Here is a 12906-nt window from a genome sequence, read left to right as displayed (position 1 = left end):
ATACATTATAATAAACACCCTCTAAGTTAAGAAATGTAATATCATGAGCTCCCTGAAAGCACCCCCACCTGCCTTCTCAATCAACATTTGCTTTCTCCTCCACAGAGGTAACCACTACTGACTTTCGTGGAAAGCATTTTCTTGATTTAAAAAATATATAATTAAAAAAATATGTAAAGAACATAGTGTAATTTCTCCTGTTCTTGAACTTCATAGGAATGAGACAATACTGTATGTCTTGCTTCATTTTTACTCAACGGTGTCTGTAAGATTCATGTTTTTGTTTATACTCTAGTTCATTTCTTTTCATGTCATATTCCATTGTTTGACCATATAATTTATTGATCTGTTTTGATGTTTTGGATTTTATAAACACTTCTGGTCTGTCTCCTCGTGCCCATGTCCACAGATGCTCTAGCAAATATGCCCTATGTGTAGAACTGCTGGGTCATAGAGATGAACTTTTTCAAGTTTATTAGATAATGTCAAAACTTTTTTCCAAAGTAGCAATAGTTTATGATTCCCACCAGCAGCGAATGAGAGTTCCTTCCTCACCAACAGTTGGCACTGCCAGATTTTTTATGTCTTTAGCAATTTGGTGGTGTGTAGTAATATTGCTTTCTGGTCTTTAATTGCATCTCCTTGATTACTAATAAGATTGAACATCTTTTCATGTATATTGGCAATTTCAGTTTATTCCTTCGTGAAGAGCCAATTCAAATCTTTTGCAGTTTTTTCTATTAGGCCACCTGCCTTTTTCTTACCAAGCTGTGAGAATTCTTTGTGTAACGTGGATTGAAGTCCTTTGAAACTTACATGTGTTGCAATATCTTCTCTTATTCCACGGTTTGTATTTCCATTTCCTTTATGCTATTTTTCTGCTGAACGGAAGCTCTTATTTTTAATGTAGTTAAATGCATATATATATTTTTTCTTCATGGTTAGTGCTTTTGTATGTTTACAATTTTTTTTCTCTATTGAGATCATTAAGCTATTCTTCTACGTTATCTCCTAAGAGCGTTAGTGTTTTATCTTTCACATTCAGGTTTGTAATTTAGCTGGGCTTGAATTTTATGTATTGTATGAGATAGGTGTTCAATGTCAACTTTTTCCATATGGACATTCAATTGTCCTAGCATCATTTATTGAGAGACTGTCTCTGTCCTACCCCTTTGCAGTGGCAACTACATCACAGCTCAGGTCCGTATATGCATGAGTCTGTGAAGGAGCTACCTGGTCTATTCCAGTCCATGCTCGATTTTTCTGTTCCTGCACCAATATCACACTGTCTTAATAAAGAGAGCTTTATACCAAGTCTTGATATCTGCAACAGCAAGTCTTCCTATTTGTTCTTCTTTGAGGTTTGCTTGGCTTTGCTTGGTCCTCTACACTGTATATCCACTGTGAATGAAAAATGGTGCTTGCCTTCTCAGTAAATAAAGGATGCTGCAGCCATCAAGCCACTACAGCTGCCCCTGACGGTGAGCCTTGAGGGAACTCAGGATGGAGACAAACAGGCTGCCCGCTGCCAAGCTGTCAGCCACGGAAGGCACCCCCTATGGTGCACCCTGAGGGGACTCGGGCTGGGAAAGCACAGGATAGTGGCCTTACCTAGCTAGCTGAGGTACATATCAAAGGAATGATTTCAATGAGCCCAGACTCTTGCATCTTCCCATACATTAGGAAAGTGCTAATTTCATTAACTTGAGGTGGCTAGTTTTCTTTAATTAGCAGTAATCTTTTGATGTTCCAACTACCTGGTGTTTTGTTGCAAAAACCTCTATGTATCCTGGGTCCTTCCTTCCTTCCTTTCTTTCTTTCTTTCTTTATTTTATTTGGTTGTGCCGGGTCTTAGTTGCGGCAGGCGGACTCCTTAGTTGCGGCATGCCTGTGGGATCTCATTCCCTGACCAGGGATCTAACCCAGGCCCCCTGCATTGGTAGCGCGGAGCCTTAACCACTGTGCTACCAGGGAAGTTCCCTCCCTTTCTTCTTCCAGTCAGTCCCTCAGAGATGTCTGATTGGCTGCATCCCAGGGTTAAGTCCTCAGTATTGTCTGCCAAATAAAACATAATTCTCAACTTTTAGGCTGTGCATTTTTTTTCAGTTGACACCACGAACTTTCAGTAAGTGGGTATGTTAATCCAAATAACCAAGTTTGTCACTAATAGAAGCAGTACCTTCTGAGTAGAACATTTATAAGGATTTGCATATGTTACCCCCAAATGGCACTCTAGAAAACACGATACAAATGTGCACCCCCAAAGCAGGTCAGAACAAGATTTAGCATGGCGAAGGACCATTTATATGTTTTGTGATTTAATTTAGGTGGTGGTATAATGTTGACCTCATGCCTCTAGTAGCTGTTCAAAAAGTATGTGCTGAATATAAGAATCTTTTGTATGAATAGAAATGCCGAGTGTAATGGCAAGCAGAACGTGTTTTCCCTTCTCATTGTAACTGTATGTGTGGTACTCATGTGGCTTTGATGCTTGAAAATAATTGATTATATACTATTCTGAAAAGAAGAATGAGATACACTTAAAAGCAAGTTGAGTGTTTTAAAAAGGTCTTTCTTAACTCTAAACCTTCACAACAAAAGCGAATTGTATGTATGTATATAGTTCACAGAAGCGTTTCAATGGAATTATCAGATTTGGGGTGCATGGAGTTTGCCAGCATCTTTTGCAGTGCTCATGAGCCTGGAATGGAAATATTTACTGTTAAGTTAAGAAGGAAATAGCATGAAGTTGTTCAGTGAGCTGGAGCCAGGGCTGCAGGTTGAGCATAACTGCTTTGGGTTGCACAGGCGTAAACACAAACCCTCAGCAACGGAGAAGCTAGAAACTGGAGGATTAATATTAGACATACAATCCTAAACCAAAACCGGAACATAAAAACCAATCAGTGGCTCTAATAAACCGTGTGGTTCATGACCTAACCTAAGTGAATGGGGTGATCTGGCATGCCAGATGGAAAGTGTAATAAACAAACAAAAAACCCCACTTCAGCCTCTGTTAATGAGCATTCTGACCCTAATCTAATCACATGCAAATCAGGAATTGTATAATCGGAACTCACCACACAGGGGAAGGAATTCATGGGGTAGAATCTGCATTGTACCAGGAAGACCCTGAACTGGACCACTAAATGTTAATGGAGTAATTAAATGAAGGAAAGTTGCAAAATCAAATTTTACAGGCAAGATGTTTGTACATTCCCTCATTCATTCACTCAACAAATATTCAATCTTTGTTCAGTGCCTCCATATGCAAGGCACTTGTGCTAAGTCCTAAAGCAGTTTTAAAGATGTACATGATGGTATTATAAAACGTTCAGACAGATTTCTTAAGTGGCAATCTACTTTTAAATTGTTACATTTCCCATAAAATACAGTCCTTGTCTTTGAGAATCTTCAATTTCTGGCACGGTGTTTCTTAAAGACTAGGAGCCCTACCACTCATGGTATGTCAGATTGTTTTCAGGAAAATGAAGAATAATTTTCAATTTCGGTCTGGGGCTGGTCTGTCTTTAATACCTACTAATTTCCCCCTCCTTTTAAAAACAAAACAAAAAAGCAAAAACAAAACAAAACAAGACAAACAACAACAACAAAAAACACAAAAAACCAAAACAAAAAAGAAACCAAAAACAAAGAAAGGCTATAATCTCACTGAATTTAATAACTTTCTTTTGTTTTTTATTACATTTGTATTTGGTTACTTTTCATTTGTAAAAACTGATAATGGTTTTCCATTTATAGTGGTGATAGACAATTTCTACCTGAAATAAATATAGGTTAGCTCTTGAACAGTGAATCAGATAAAATAAAATATTAAATAAACAATAAAACAGGTGGTATCTGGACATGACAAGAAGGAGTGAAAGTGGAAGAGGAATGAATGAGGTTTGGTAAACTGCCAGAGGAGAAGTAAGAGACGCACACACATATCTGCTCAGCTAACTCAGTGGTTCAGACATGAGCTACAGACAGAAAGAGCTCTGGGAATTGGCTGCTTTTCTTCCTGTAGTAATCATGGAAGGCTCCCTGGAGGAGGCTTTTCAGCCTATCTATGGATGGGAACTAGCATTGGAGCCAAGGGCCTTGCAAAACGGGGGAAATGACTGTGAAAGCCTGAGGGTCAAGGCGTGTGCTGCAGTTGACAGTGGTCCCCCCATTTAAGTGCATCAGAATCAGCTGGAGAGCTTTTCCAGGACCCTGCCCTTGGAGATAATGATGCTGTGGGTCGGGGGAGGGGAGTGTTTAAACCTCACTTTGAGCAGGTCCTTGGACCACAATTTGAGAGGGCCTGTGAATCTAGAGACTAAACACAGAGCTGGAGGTCAGAGCCCATTGAGCATGGAGTCAGCATCCCTCTTGTGGTCATAAACTTGCAACATGGCTGGGCTGCTTCCACTTTCCTGTGTCTTCACTGCAATCCCGGCTAACATCAGTTTCAGCACTCTCACGTGGCCCATGAGGCTTATACACATATTTGCTACAGGTTTGGTGGTGTTTTTGTGGGAGAGATTGGGAGGAGAATGCTTGGATGTGGGAAGATGGAGAGAGAAGATCTGCTATGAGTTCTCTGTTCATGCTTTCTATATAAGCCTCGTGCAGGGCTAGGCATCCAGTACTGGGTCCTTGGAGGACAGGATGAAATAAGGATGCTAAAATTCTGCTGGACCTAGCTATTCATGGGTAAAATTAGTGCCTCATTTCCAGTCTTCGTGAAATTTCTACCCTTCTCTGGTGGGAGGTTATAAGGACGAGCTTCTGTAAATTGCTTTGAAAGTGAACCATGATTATGCAAACAGATGACATTATCTACCTTCTACTGACAGCAAGAATTGGTGATATGGGGAGTCTTGCAGGTAAATAAAGACTTTTTGAATCAGGAGGAACCATGGGATTAGACTAAATGGGAGCCCCCAAAGCACACAGTGCATCTTCAGCACTTTGACTTGAACTACCAGATGGATAGTAATCTGTTAGGGGATATTCTGAGTGGGTTATTTAAAAGGATGTAAAAGATTGCTGACCCAGGCTGGGACTGTGGGCAAGCTGTGGGCACATCTGCAGCTATTGAGTACATATTTCTAAGGGTTTCCAGCAGAACATAAGCAAACAATTGCCTGCCTGAGTGATATGGGAGTTTCATAATAGCCATAAATACTTAAGTTGATGGCCAGCATGGTTGGACAAATCCAGCTGTGTGCAGAAACAATGTCGTTCAGCCAAAACATACCAAATGGCACCATCTCTCTTGGGTTCTTCTCCAACACAGCACACCAGGCAGAAGGGCAAAACTTGAGCAATGGATACCCAAGTGCTCTGATGTGGTGACACCGGCAAAAATGCTGCAAATAGGGGAAGATGTTGTGGCTTTCAAGTCATTATGGACAGAGTTCAACAGGCCAGGGATCCAAAAGCTTCCAGAGCAGTGCCATGCATATTAATTGAGAAGAATTACTTTTCACCAGAAGGAGAGGGCTTTCTTCTGTCATTAGTGACCATTATTCCCATTTTGTTGGTACTGCCATTCTGTCAAGCACATCATCATATGCTATGATGCTGTCCATCTTATCTTTATTCTCTGGGTACAGAGTCCAGGCGGTGGCAATGGCTGAACGTTGCTTCTCTATAGTGAGTATAAAACCATGACCACTATGGTCTGGGCAGAGGAGATTTGAGGGAAAAAGAAACAAAACATCCATCATTAAAACGATAATGGAAAAATAAATCTGGAGGAACCCAGATGTTTGTCATAAAAATCAAAACAGATAGTTTAGTATAATAAATTCCTAATTTCTTACGTTGTACTGAAATTTCATCGAGTCAATTAGATCCTGAAATAAATGAGAAATGGGGCATTGGCTGGAGATGAAGGGAATGATATATTTTTGTACGAAGGCTAGGAGTTTAGACATTTATTGGATTGGAATTTGACCTGTGGCATTAAGATGTAGATTGTCTCCCAAAACTGTAAGTGGGGCACGGATTTGCAGAAGAAACTTTTCTGCATAAAAAGTTGTGTCCTAACAATGAAATCTTGCATAAAAATAGACAGCTAACAAGGCGAAGGAAAAGAAACACTCAACAGATCAACAGAACATTTTGTGCTCTCAAAATGGAAGTGGCAGAAAGCACGCTTAAGTCGAAAGGTTGCTCCTTTGAAGGAAGTAAAACCACTTGTTACATCGTGACTGAGAAAAGAGAAATCTGTCGAAAGACAAGGATATATCATCTGAAAACTAATGAGACGTTACATTCTGAGCCAAAATTGCGTCCAACTTTTCAGCATGTAACTAGGCAAGATCTGAGCCAAAGTATAAAGAGTTGACCTAAAACTTTGGGAATTCAGAACTCAGAAGCTGCCACAGAAGATGAAAGCGGGGTGTGGGCCAGGGAGGGGGGAAGACCAACTATAGACGGAGGAGATGCAGAATGCAACTATCTAGGTCAAGACCTACTTCTTTCTCTGATTTTTTCCCCGCTTGGATTTTCTATCTTGTGACTGCCAAAACAATGTATGCATGAAATTCTGCATTCCCCTGCATTCACCGACACACCATAGAAATTACACACATAAGCATGGAGGTCACCTGTGGAAAATCGCTGGCTTTCTGCATAATAGTTTGTCTATAAGTTACAAGGACGGAGATAACTTGGCCCATAATGGAATTTGCTTTTGTGCGTGGCGCTGAGTACCATGAGACTCAGAACATGCCCAAAGCACTCGTCTTTCTTCAGAAAAAACTGATGTCACGATGGGTTGCTACTGTAATTAAGTGCGGGCATAGTTTCTTTTTTTGGTTTCTACTTAATGCCCGCAAAGCAGCTATTTCTATGGCTTTAGGTAAATACAGAAGTTGAGAGTGAAGGACTAGTTCTGGAAATTTGTATTATTTTTACTTATTTTTGTGCCAAGAACATTCCCTCGTGTGGTTGTGCAGGTTGTATTCTGCACAAAGTTTCCAGCATCTGCTCCGCTGGCTGCGCACCCTGGCCTGGGGCTGTACCTGGGGTGGGGACGGTGGGGAGGAAGCATTTCTTATTAATATGTGTGCTAGCAACTGCTCCACAAGGAGCCTGTACTAGCCACCTGATAATCCTGCGCAACAGAAAAGGGAGTGAAAAACCAGTCCACCCACCTGCGTGACCTTAAGTTATTTATTTAGGTGTTCACGCCCATTAACACCAGAATGGCTGCTACCGGGCTTCCCAAACTCTAACGTGCAGACCAGTCACTCAGCGATCTTGTTAAAATGCAGATTCTGATGGAAGCCGTCGGAGGCCTGCGATTTTGCATTTCTAACAAGCTCTCAGGTGACCTTGATTCAGCCGATCCACTGACCATATTTTGAGTAGCAAGGCCCAGGGGACGTCAAGGCCAATGAATCCCAAGGTCAAACTCCAGTCATGATGGCCTCATCCTTCTGCTAACCACTGAATCCTTCTCCCATCTTTCTGCCCCTACAAATCTCAACCAGAACACTCCCTACCCTGAAAAAAAATCCCTCGCTGAGCCAGATCCCCAAATGTCCTTACCAAAAAAGGGGTAGAAAAAGTGATATGGCATCCTTCTTTTTGCAGACCCCAGAGTTCACTCCTCCCTAAGGAGAAGATGCCCTTCACCTGGGTGGGGGGCAGGAACTGTTATTTACTAACCACTCTGAGCCACGCTGTGTGCCTTCCTTCTGCACTTGCCCTGGCTTTTGCTAGCCATTCGAGGAGATGGCTATTATTATCCCATTACTACAGATGGAAAACTGAGGCCCGAGTAGATGACATACTTTGTCTGGGAACATAGAACTAGTAAGTAAACTTGCAGGGAATTGAATCCAGGGCTGATTTCAAATTCTGTACATGAGCCACTATATCTTTTTTTTTTCATTTATTTTTAATTTTTTAATTTTATAAATTTATTTATTTATTTTATTTTTGGCTGCGTTGGGTCTTCGTTGCTGCGTGCGGGCTTTCTCTAGTTGCGGCGAGTGGGGGCTATTCTTTGTTGTGATGCGCGGGCTTCTCGTGGTAGCTTCTCTTGTTGCGGAGCACGGGCTCTAGGCATGGGCTGCAATAGTTGTGGCATGTGGGTTTAGCAGTTGTGGCTCGCAGGCTCAGTAGCTGTGGTGCACGGGCTTAGCTGCTCCGCGGCATGTGGGATCTTCCCGGACCAGGGCTCGAGCCCATGTCCCCTGCATTGGCAGGCGGATTCTTAACCACTGCACCACCAGGGAAGTCCCATGAGCCACTATATCTTGTTTCTCCATCTCAAGGAACTTAATTTCTTCTGTCAATAAAGAGAATGTTTTCCAATTGACGGCCTTTTATCAGAGACTGCGGTACCTGTGGTAGGAGTCACATTGAAGGCATGGGGGTATTACACTAGACAGATCTTTGTTTTAAGCAGAATTCTATTACTGCACAGACACGTGGATGTCCCACGGAGTTTCTACCAGTGTGACATTATCTCTGCTTCCTCATGACAGTTGATTTTGGTGACTGGTTGACTATTTTTAAAGTACTTCCGATCATGGACGCAAACTTCAGTGGCATAGCTTCTCCAGTTTTTCAAATGTTGTGTTTCAAAAATACAGTGAAAGTCATTGCTCCTGACCGACTGGGGCCAGGTGAGTGATGTGTCCAGAAGGTCCACGGTGAGGCGGCTGGCCGTCTCTCAGGGCCTATAGGGAGGTCCAACCTCCAGGCATCCAACTGTTGGGGGACAGGCTCTCCATGGAGAGAACAGATTTGCTCCAAGGAGCAATTACTGCAAACTGGAGCTCCAGCCTGGGGATGAGGGTGGTGGTTAGAGCAAGGCATGCTGCCCGCTCCCAGTTCAACTCCATTTAGTGTGTTCATAGCTCACAAGTCCTGGGAAACTGAGGGGGACAGCGGGGTGGGGAGGGGGAAATGAAATGATTTTCCAAATGCTTCAAGACCACTTTCTAGCTGAGGATAGCACAAGACACAGCTCTTACTGCTGTTGGGAGATGTTTGGCATGGAGATGTGAAAAGAGTTGACAGAAGCTGAGTCTCTTGTTTCCAGGCAGTCACTTCTCCAAGAAGCCTCTTCCTAGAAGGGATTCATCCCTACACACTTGGGCATGAGAAATAGCTTAATGCAGCCTGCTGAGATGAGCCATCAGGCCAGACCATCAGAGTGGTAGATGTAGCCCACACTAGTCCACCTTTCCTGAACTGAGCATTGATATTATGACATTAGATTGCATTGACTGGGCTTATAAGAACCAGCACCTACTGTCCCAACTCTATAGTTTTTTTTATTGTAGATCGTGGAGACATATTTAAGGACATAGTACACTTTCCATACTGCGTAATTCCTTCTTAAGGACCCATAGTAATTAGCCAACAAATATTTATTGAACACTTATATGCCAGATAGGGTGCTAGTATTAGGAATAAAGCAGTGAACAAAGAAATCACATGAATGAGTCTTACAATACAAAGAAGAGAAATTATTTTCTTAGTTCTCTATGTCAGGCAAAGCTGTCAATCTCCTGAGCAACTTTCCTTCTTTACAATGCCTACTAGGAAGCTCAGAGCCAATTTTTGGACTCACCTCTTGCAATTGCACAGGACCTCGTGAAATGAATTGTTGTACAGACCATACCCCTGGCTTCATGTTATTTTTCCCTTTGATCATTTTTCTTGTGTTTATCTCTGTGGGCTACCTCACATTCCTGCTTTTTTTTTTTGAATGGGAGGTTATAATTAAATAATAATAAAAGAGCCCAGCAGATCAGGGGTTATGAGTGAGCAGCCCAATCAGTGTTAGTGTGAGATAATGAGAAATATACATATATTGGTCTCTGCCTTTGGTTCCCGGCACAGGACTCCTAAAACCCTTGCAATTTCCTAAGTGATAAGAGTACTAGGAGCATCTTTTGTTCTAATGAGGTGACTCTGGGTAGGCTCCTGGGTGGCTCCTGGATAAGGGCTGGTCACCAGAAGGACCAAGCCATATTAGAAACAGAATTCTCAGCCCCAGCCCCCATCTTCCAGCGAGGGAAGAAGAGCTGGAAATGGAGTTAATCACTGGTCATGACAACATGAGAAGCCTCCATACATTCCAACAGTAGGGGGTTCAAAGAACTCCTCGCCAGTGAACACGTGTTGGTGCCGGGAGAGTGGTGAGCCCAGAGAGGGTGTGCAAGCTCCGTGCCCCTTCCCACATACCTTGCCCTGTGCATCTCCTCCATCTGGCTCTTCGTCCATATACTTTATCGTATCCTTTTACAATAAACCGATAAACATAAGTAAACTTCTCCTGAGTTCTGTGATCCGTTCTAGCAAATTAACTGAACCCGAGGAGGGGGTCGTGGGAAACCTCTTACTTAGGACCGATTGGTCAGAACCCCAGGTGGCAATCTGGATTTGCGATTGGCATCAGAAGTGGGGGGCAGTCTAGTGGGACTGAGCCCTTAACCTCTGGGATCTGACACTATCTCCAGGCAAATAGTGTCAGAATTGAGTAAAGTTGCTGGACACCCAGCTGGTGCCACAGAATTGCTTGGTGTTGGGGAAAGAATCCACATGTTTGGTGACCTGGAGTGTCAGAAGTGAAGTGAGTAGCAAAGTGTTCTGTGGAGGAGAAAGACACAGGTGGGAACCTGTGGGTTCTTCTCATCCAGCTGGTGATAAATAAGGCCAGGGAGAGGTGTGAGTGGTGAGGTCACTGGTGCTGATGTAGAGGCTGGGCTGGAGTTCCTCAGGATGACTGGTGGCTACATACTAGAATTTGAAGGTGGGAACTCAAAAGAGTTCCTTCACAGCCGTCAGACGATTCAGGCTATTTCCTTTTTTGACAGTTAAGGCAAGCCCCTCTCCCCCCACCCTGAACTTGACCATTTCATTTCAGCTTTTAAACTCAATTAAGCAGAGCGGTTACCTCTGGAGGTTCGTGGGCTCTGTAATGGGTTCATGAGTATTCATTATATTATTTAAAATCATATAAAAAAGAAAAGGGCCACCCTTGGACTAATGACAACAGCGTGTTTTAGCATTTATTTTTATTATTATTATTTATGTATTTATGGCTGTGTTGGGTCTTCGTTTCTGTGCGAGGGCTTTCTCTAGTTGCGGCAAGTGGGGGCCACTCTTCATCACGGTGCGCGTGCCTCTCACTATCGGGCCTCTCACTATTGCGGCCTCTCTTGTTGCGGAGCACAGGCTCCAGACGCGCAGGCTCAGCAATTGTGGCTCACGGGCCTAGTCGCTCCGCGGCATGTGGGATCCTCCCAGACCAGGGCTCGAACCCGTGTCCCCTGCACTGGCAGGCAGATTCTCAACCACTGCGCCACCAGGGAAGCCCAACAGCGTGTTTTAAATCAAGGATTATGATTAATCCAATTCTGTGCACTCAAGTTCCCCTGACAACGCATATTCGCTGAAACGATGACTGACTGAATCTATCTTGGTGCCCGGGGGGCAGGCATTCCCCAGAGGGGAATCTTGTGGTTCCACAGTGACACAGACAGGCCTGGACGGAAACTGGCAGGGTAACCCAGCCTTACATCTTTTCTCGACAGACTATGGAGGAAGGTCTGGGAAGATCTCTCTGCCACGTCCCACAGGCTGGGCTCTGGGCCTACAGCACCCCAGAACGTTTGGCCTCCTATCTGTCCAGGATTAGGTAAATGCCACAGCAAGTTTCCAACAGCAGTTTCCTTTCCACAGCCCGGACCGCAGAGGACGGACTGAGGAGCCTTGTGGAAAAGACTCTGAATTGCAATAAACTCAACAGTGAGCTGAAATTAAGGACAGCCCTGTGGCCTGACTCCTCTGGCAACGAAATTATGTGACTTCTTATAGGTCTGGGTCATTACTATGCTAACGGGATAAGTGGCTTAAAATGAAAGGACATCCTGAACCCACGTGGGAAGACAGGCATTATCAAGTCTTTGGGTGTCATTAGTTGTGACGAAGGTTGGAATTAATCGTGACACGCAAAAACGGTAAAACATTTGCAAGCAAGGAGAGGGTGGAGATGCTGGAACCTGTAAATTGATGCCAGCTGAGCACTCACTGGGGGAGTGTCTGGCAAATGGATTTACTATTTTGCCAACTTCAGGAAAGTGTTACAAAATGGCAGACAAAACTGTTTCTATGCAAACAATTGTTTAGAAAAGGGTCCTTACAGCAAATAACTGCAATTCAGGGGCTTTCTGAGTAACCACAAAGCCAGGGACTAAATTTTAGATATTCGACATTATTTTTCTTGGAACCAGGCTGAATACTAACATTGAGGTTTTCTTGCCTCCCTAACTCCCTCTCTTTCCCCAGTCTTTTAATGTGTCAATATCACTTCAGTTTTGTGGGGAAACGGTAGAGGGAAAAAGGGAGAGGGATAGAGACAGCAGAGGGAAGGGCAGTGGGTGGGCCCAGAAATGGAGAGATGGGAAGTCACTCCATTAAACTATCACCTTCATCTGTAAACAGGGATTAAAAATGTCTGTCTGTCCTGACACGCTCCCAGGAGAAATGCCATGCTGCTTGAGAAAGCTGTGAATAAAATTCGATCTCTACTCTCCCTCCCTCTATTTGCATAAAATCTGTCCAAGAAACGTCTCACCCTTACATTTTATCAGAACCACAGGGGGAAAAAAATTATCTGAACTCTACCCGTGGCATTATGGATTTTTCTGGAAAACGAGGCTAGGTCAAGTTCTTGGAACATTTTTCTACCCTGAAAACTGATATGAATTAAGTCACTTTCTAAGACTCCTTGCACTCCGAAGATTCGTACTTCAGTAAGACTCACTGAAGAATAATGGCGCAAACAACATTTTTTAATTTAGAAGGATCTTGCTGAGAAAGGCTGCCCCAAATAGTACAAAGATAAATTCGCAGTAACTTTGTCAAACTTCTAAAAACTCC

This window comes from Eubalaena glacialis, chromosome 6 (assembly GCF_028564815.1).
Source record: "Eubalaena glacialis isolate mEubGla1 chromosome 6, mEubGla1.1.hap2.+ XY, whole genome shotgun sequence".
Taxonomy (NCBI): domain Eukaryota; kingdom Metazoa; phylum Chordata; class Mammalia; order Artiodactyla; family Balaenidae; genus Eubalaena; species Eubalaena glacialis.
Note: the sequence above shows the minus strand (reverse complement) of the source record.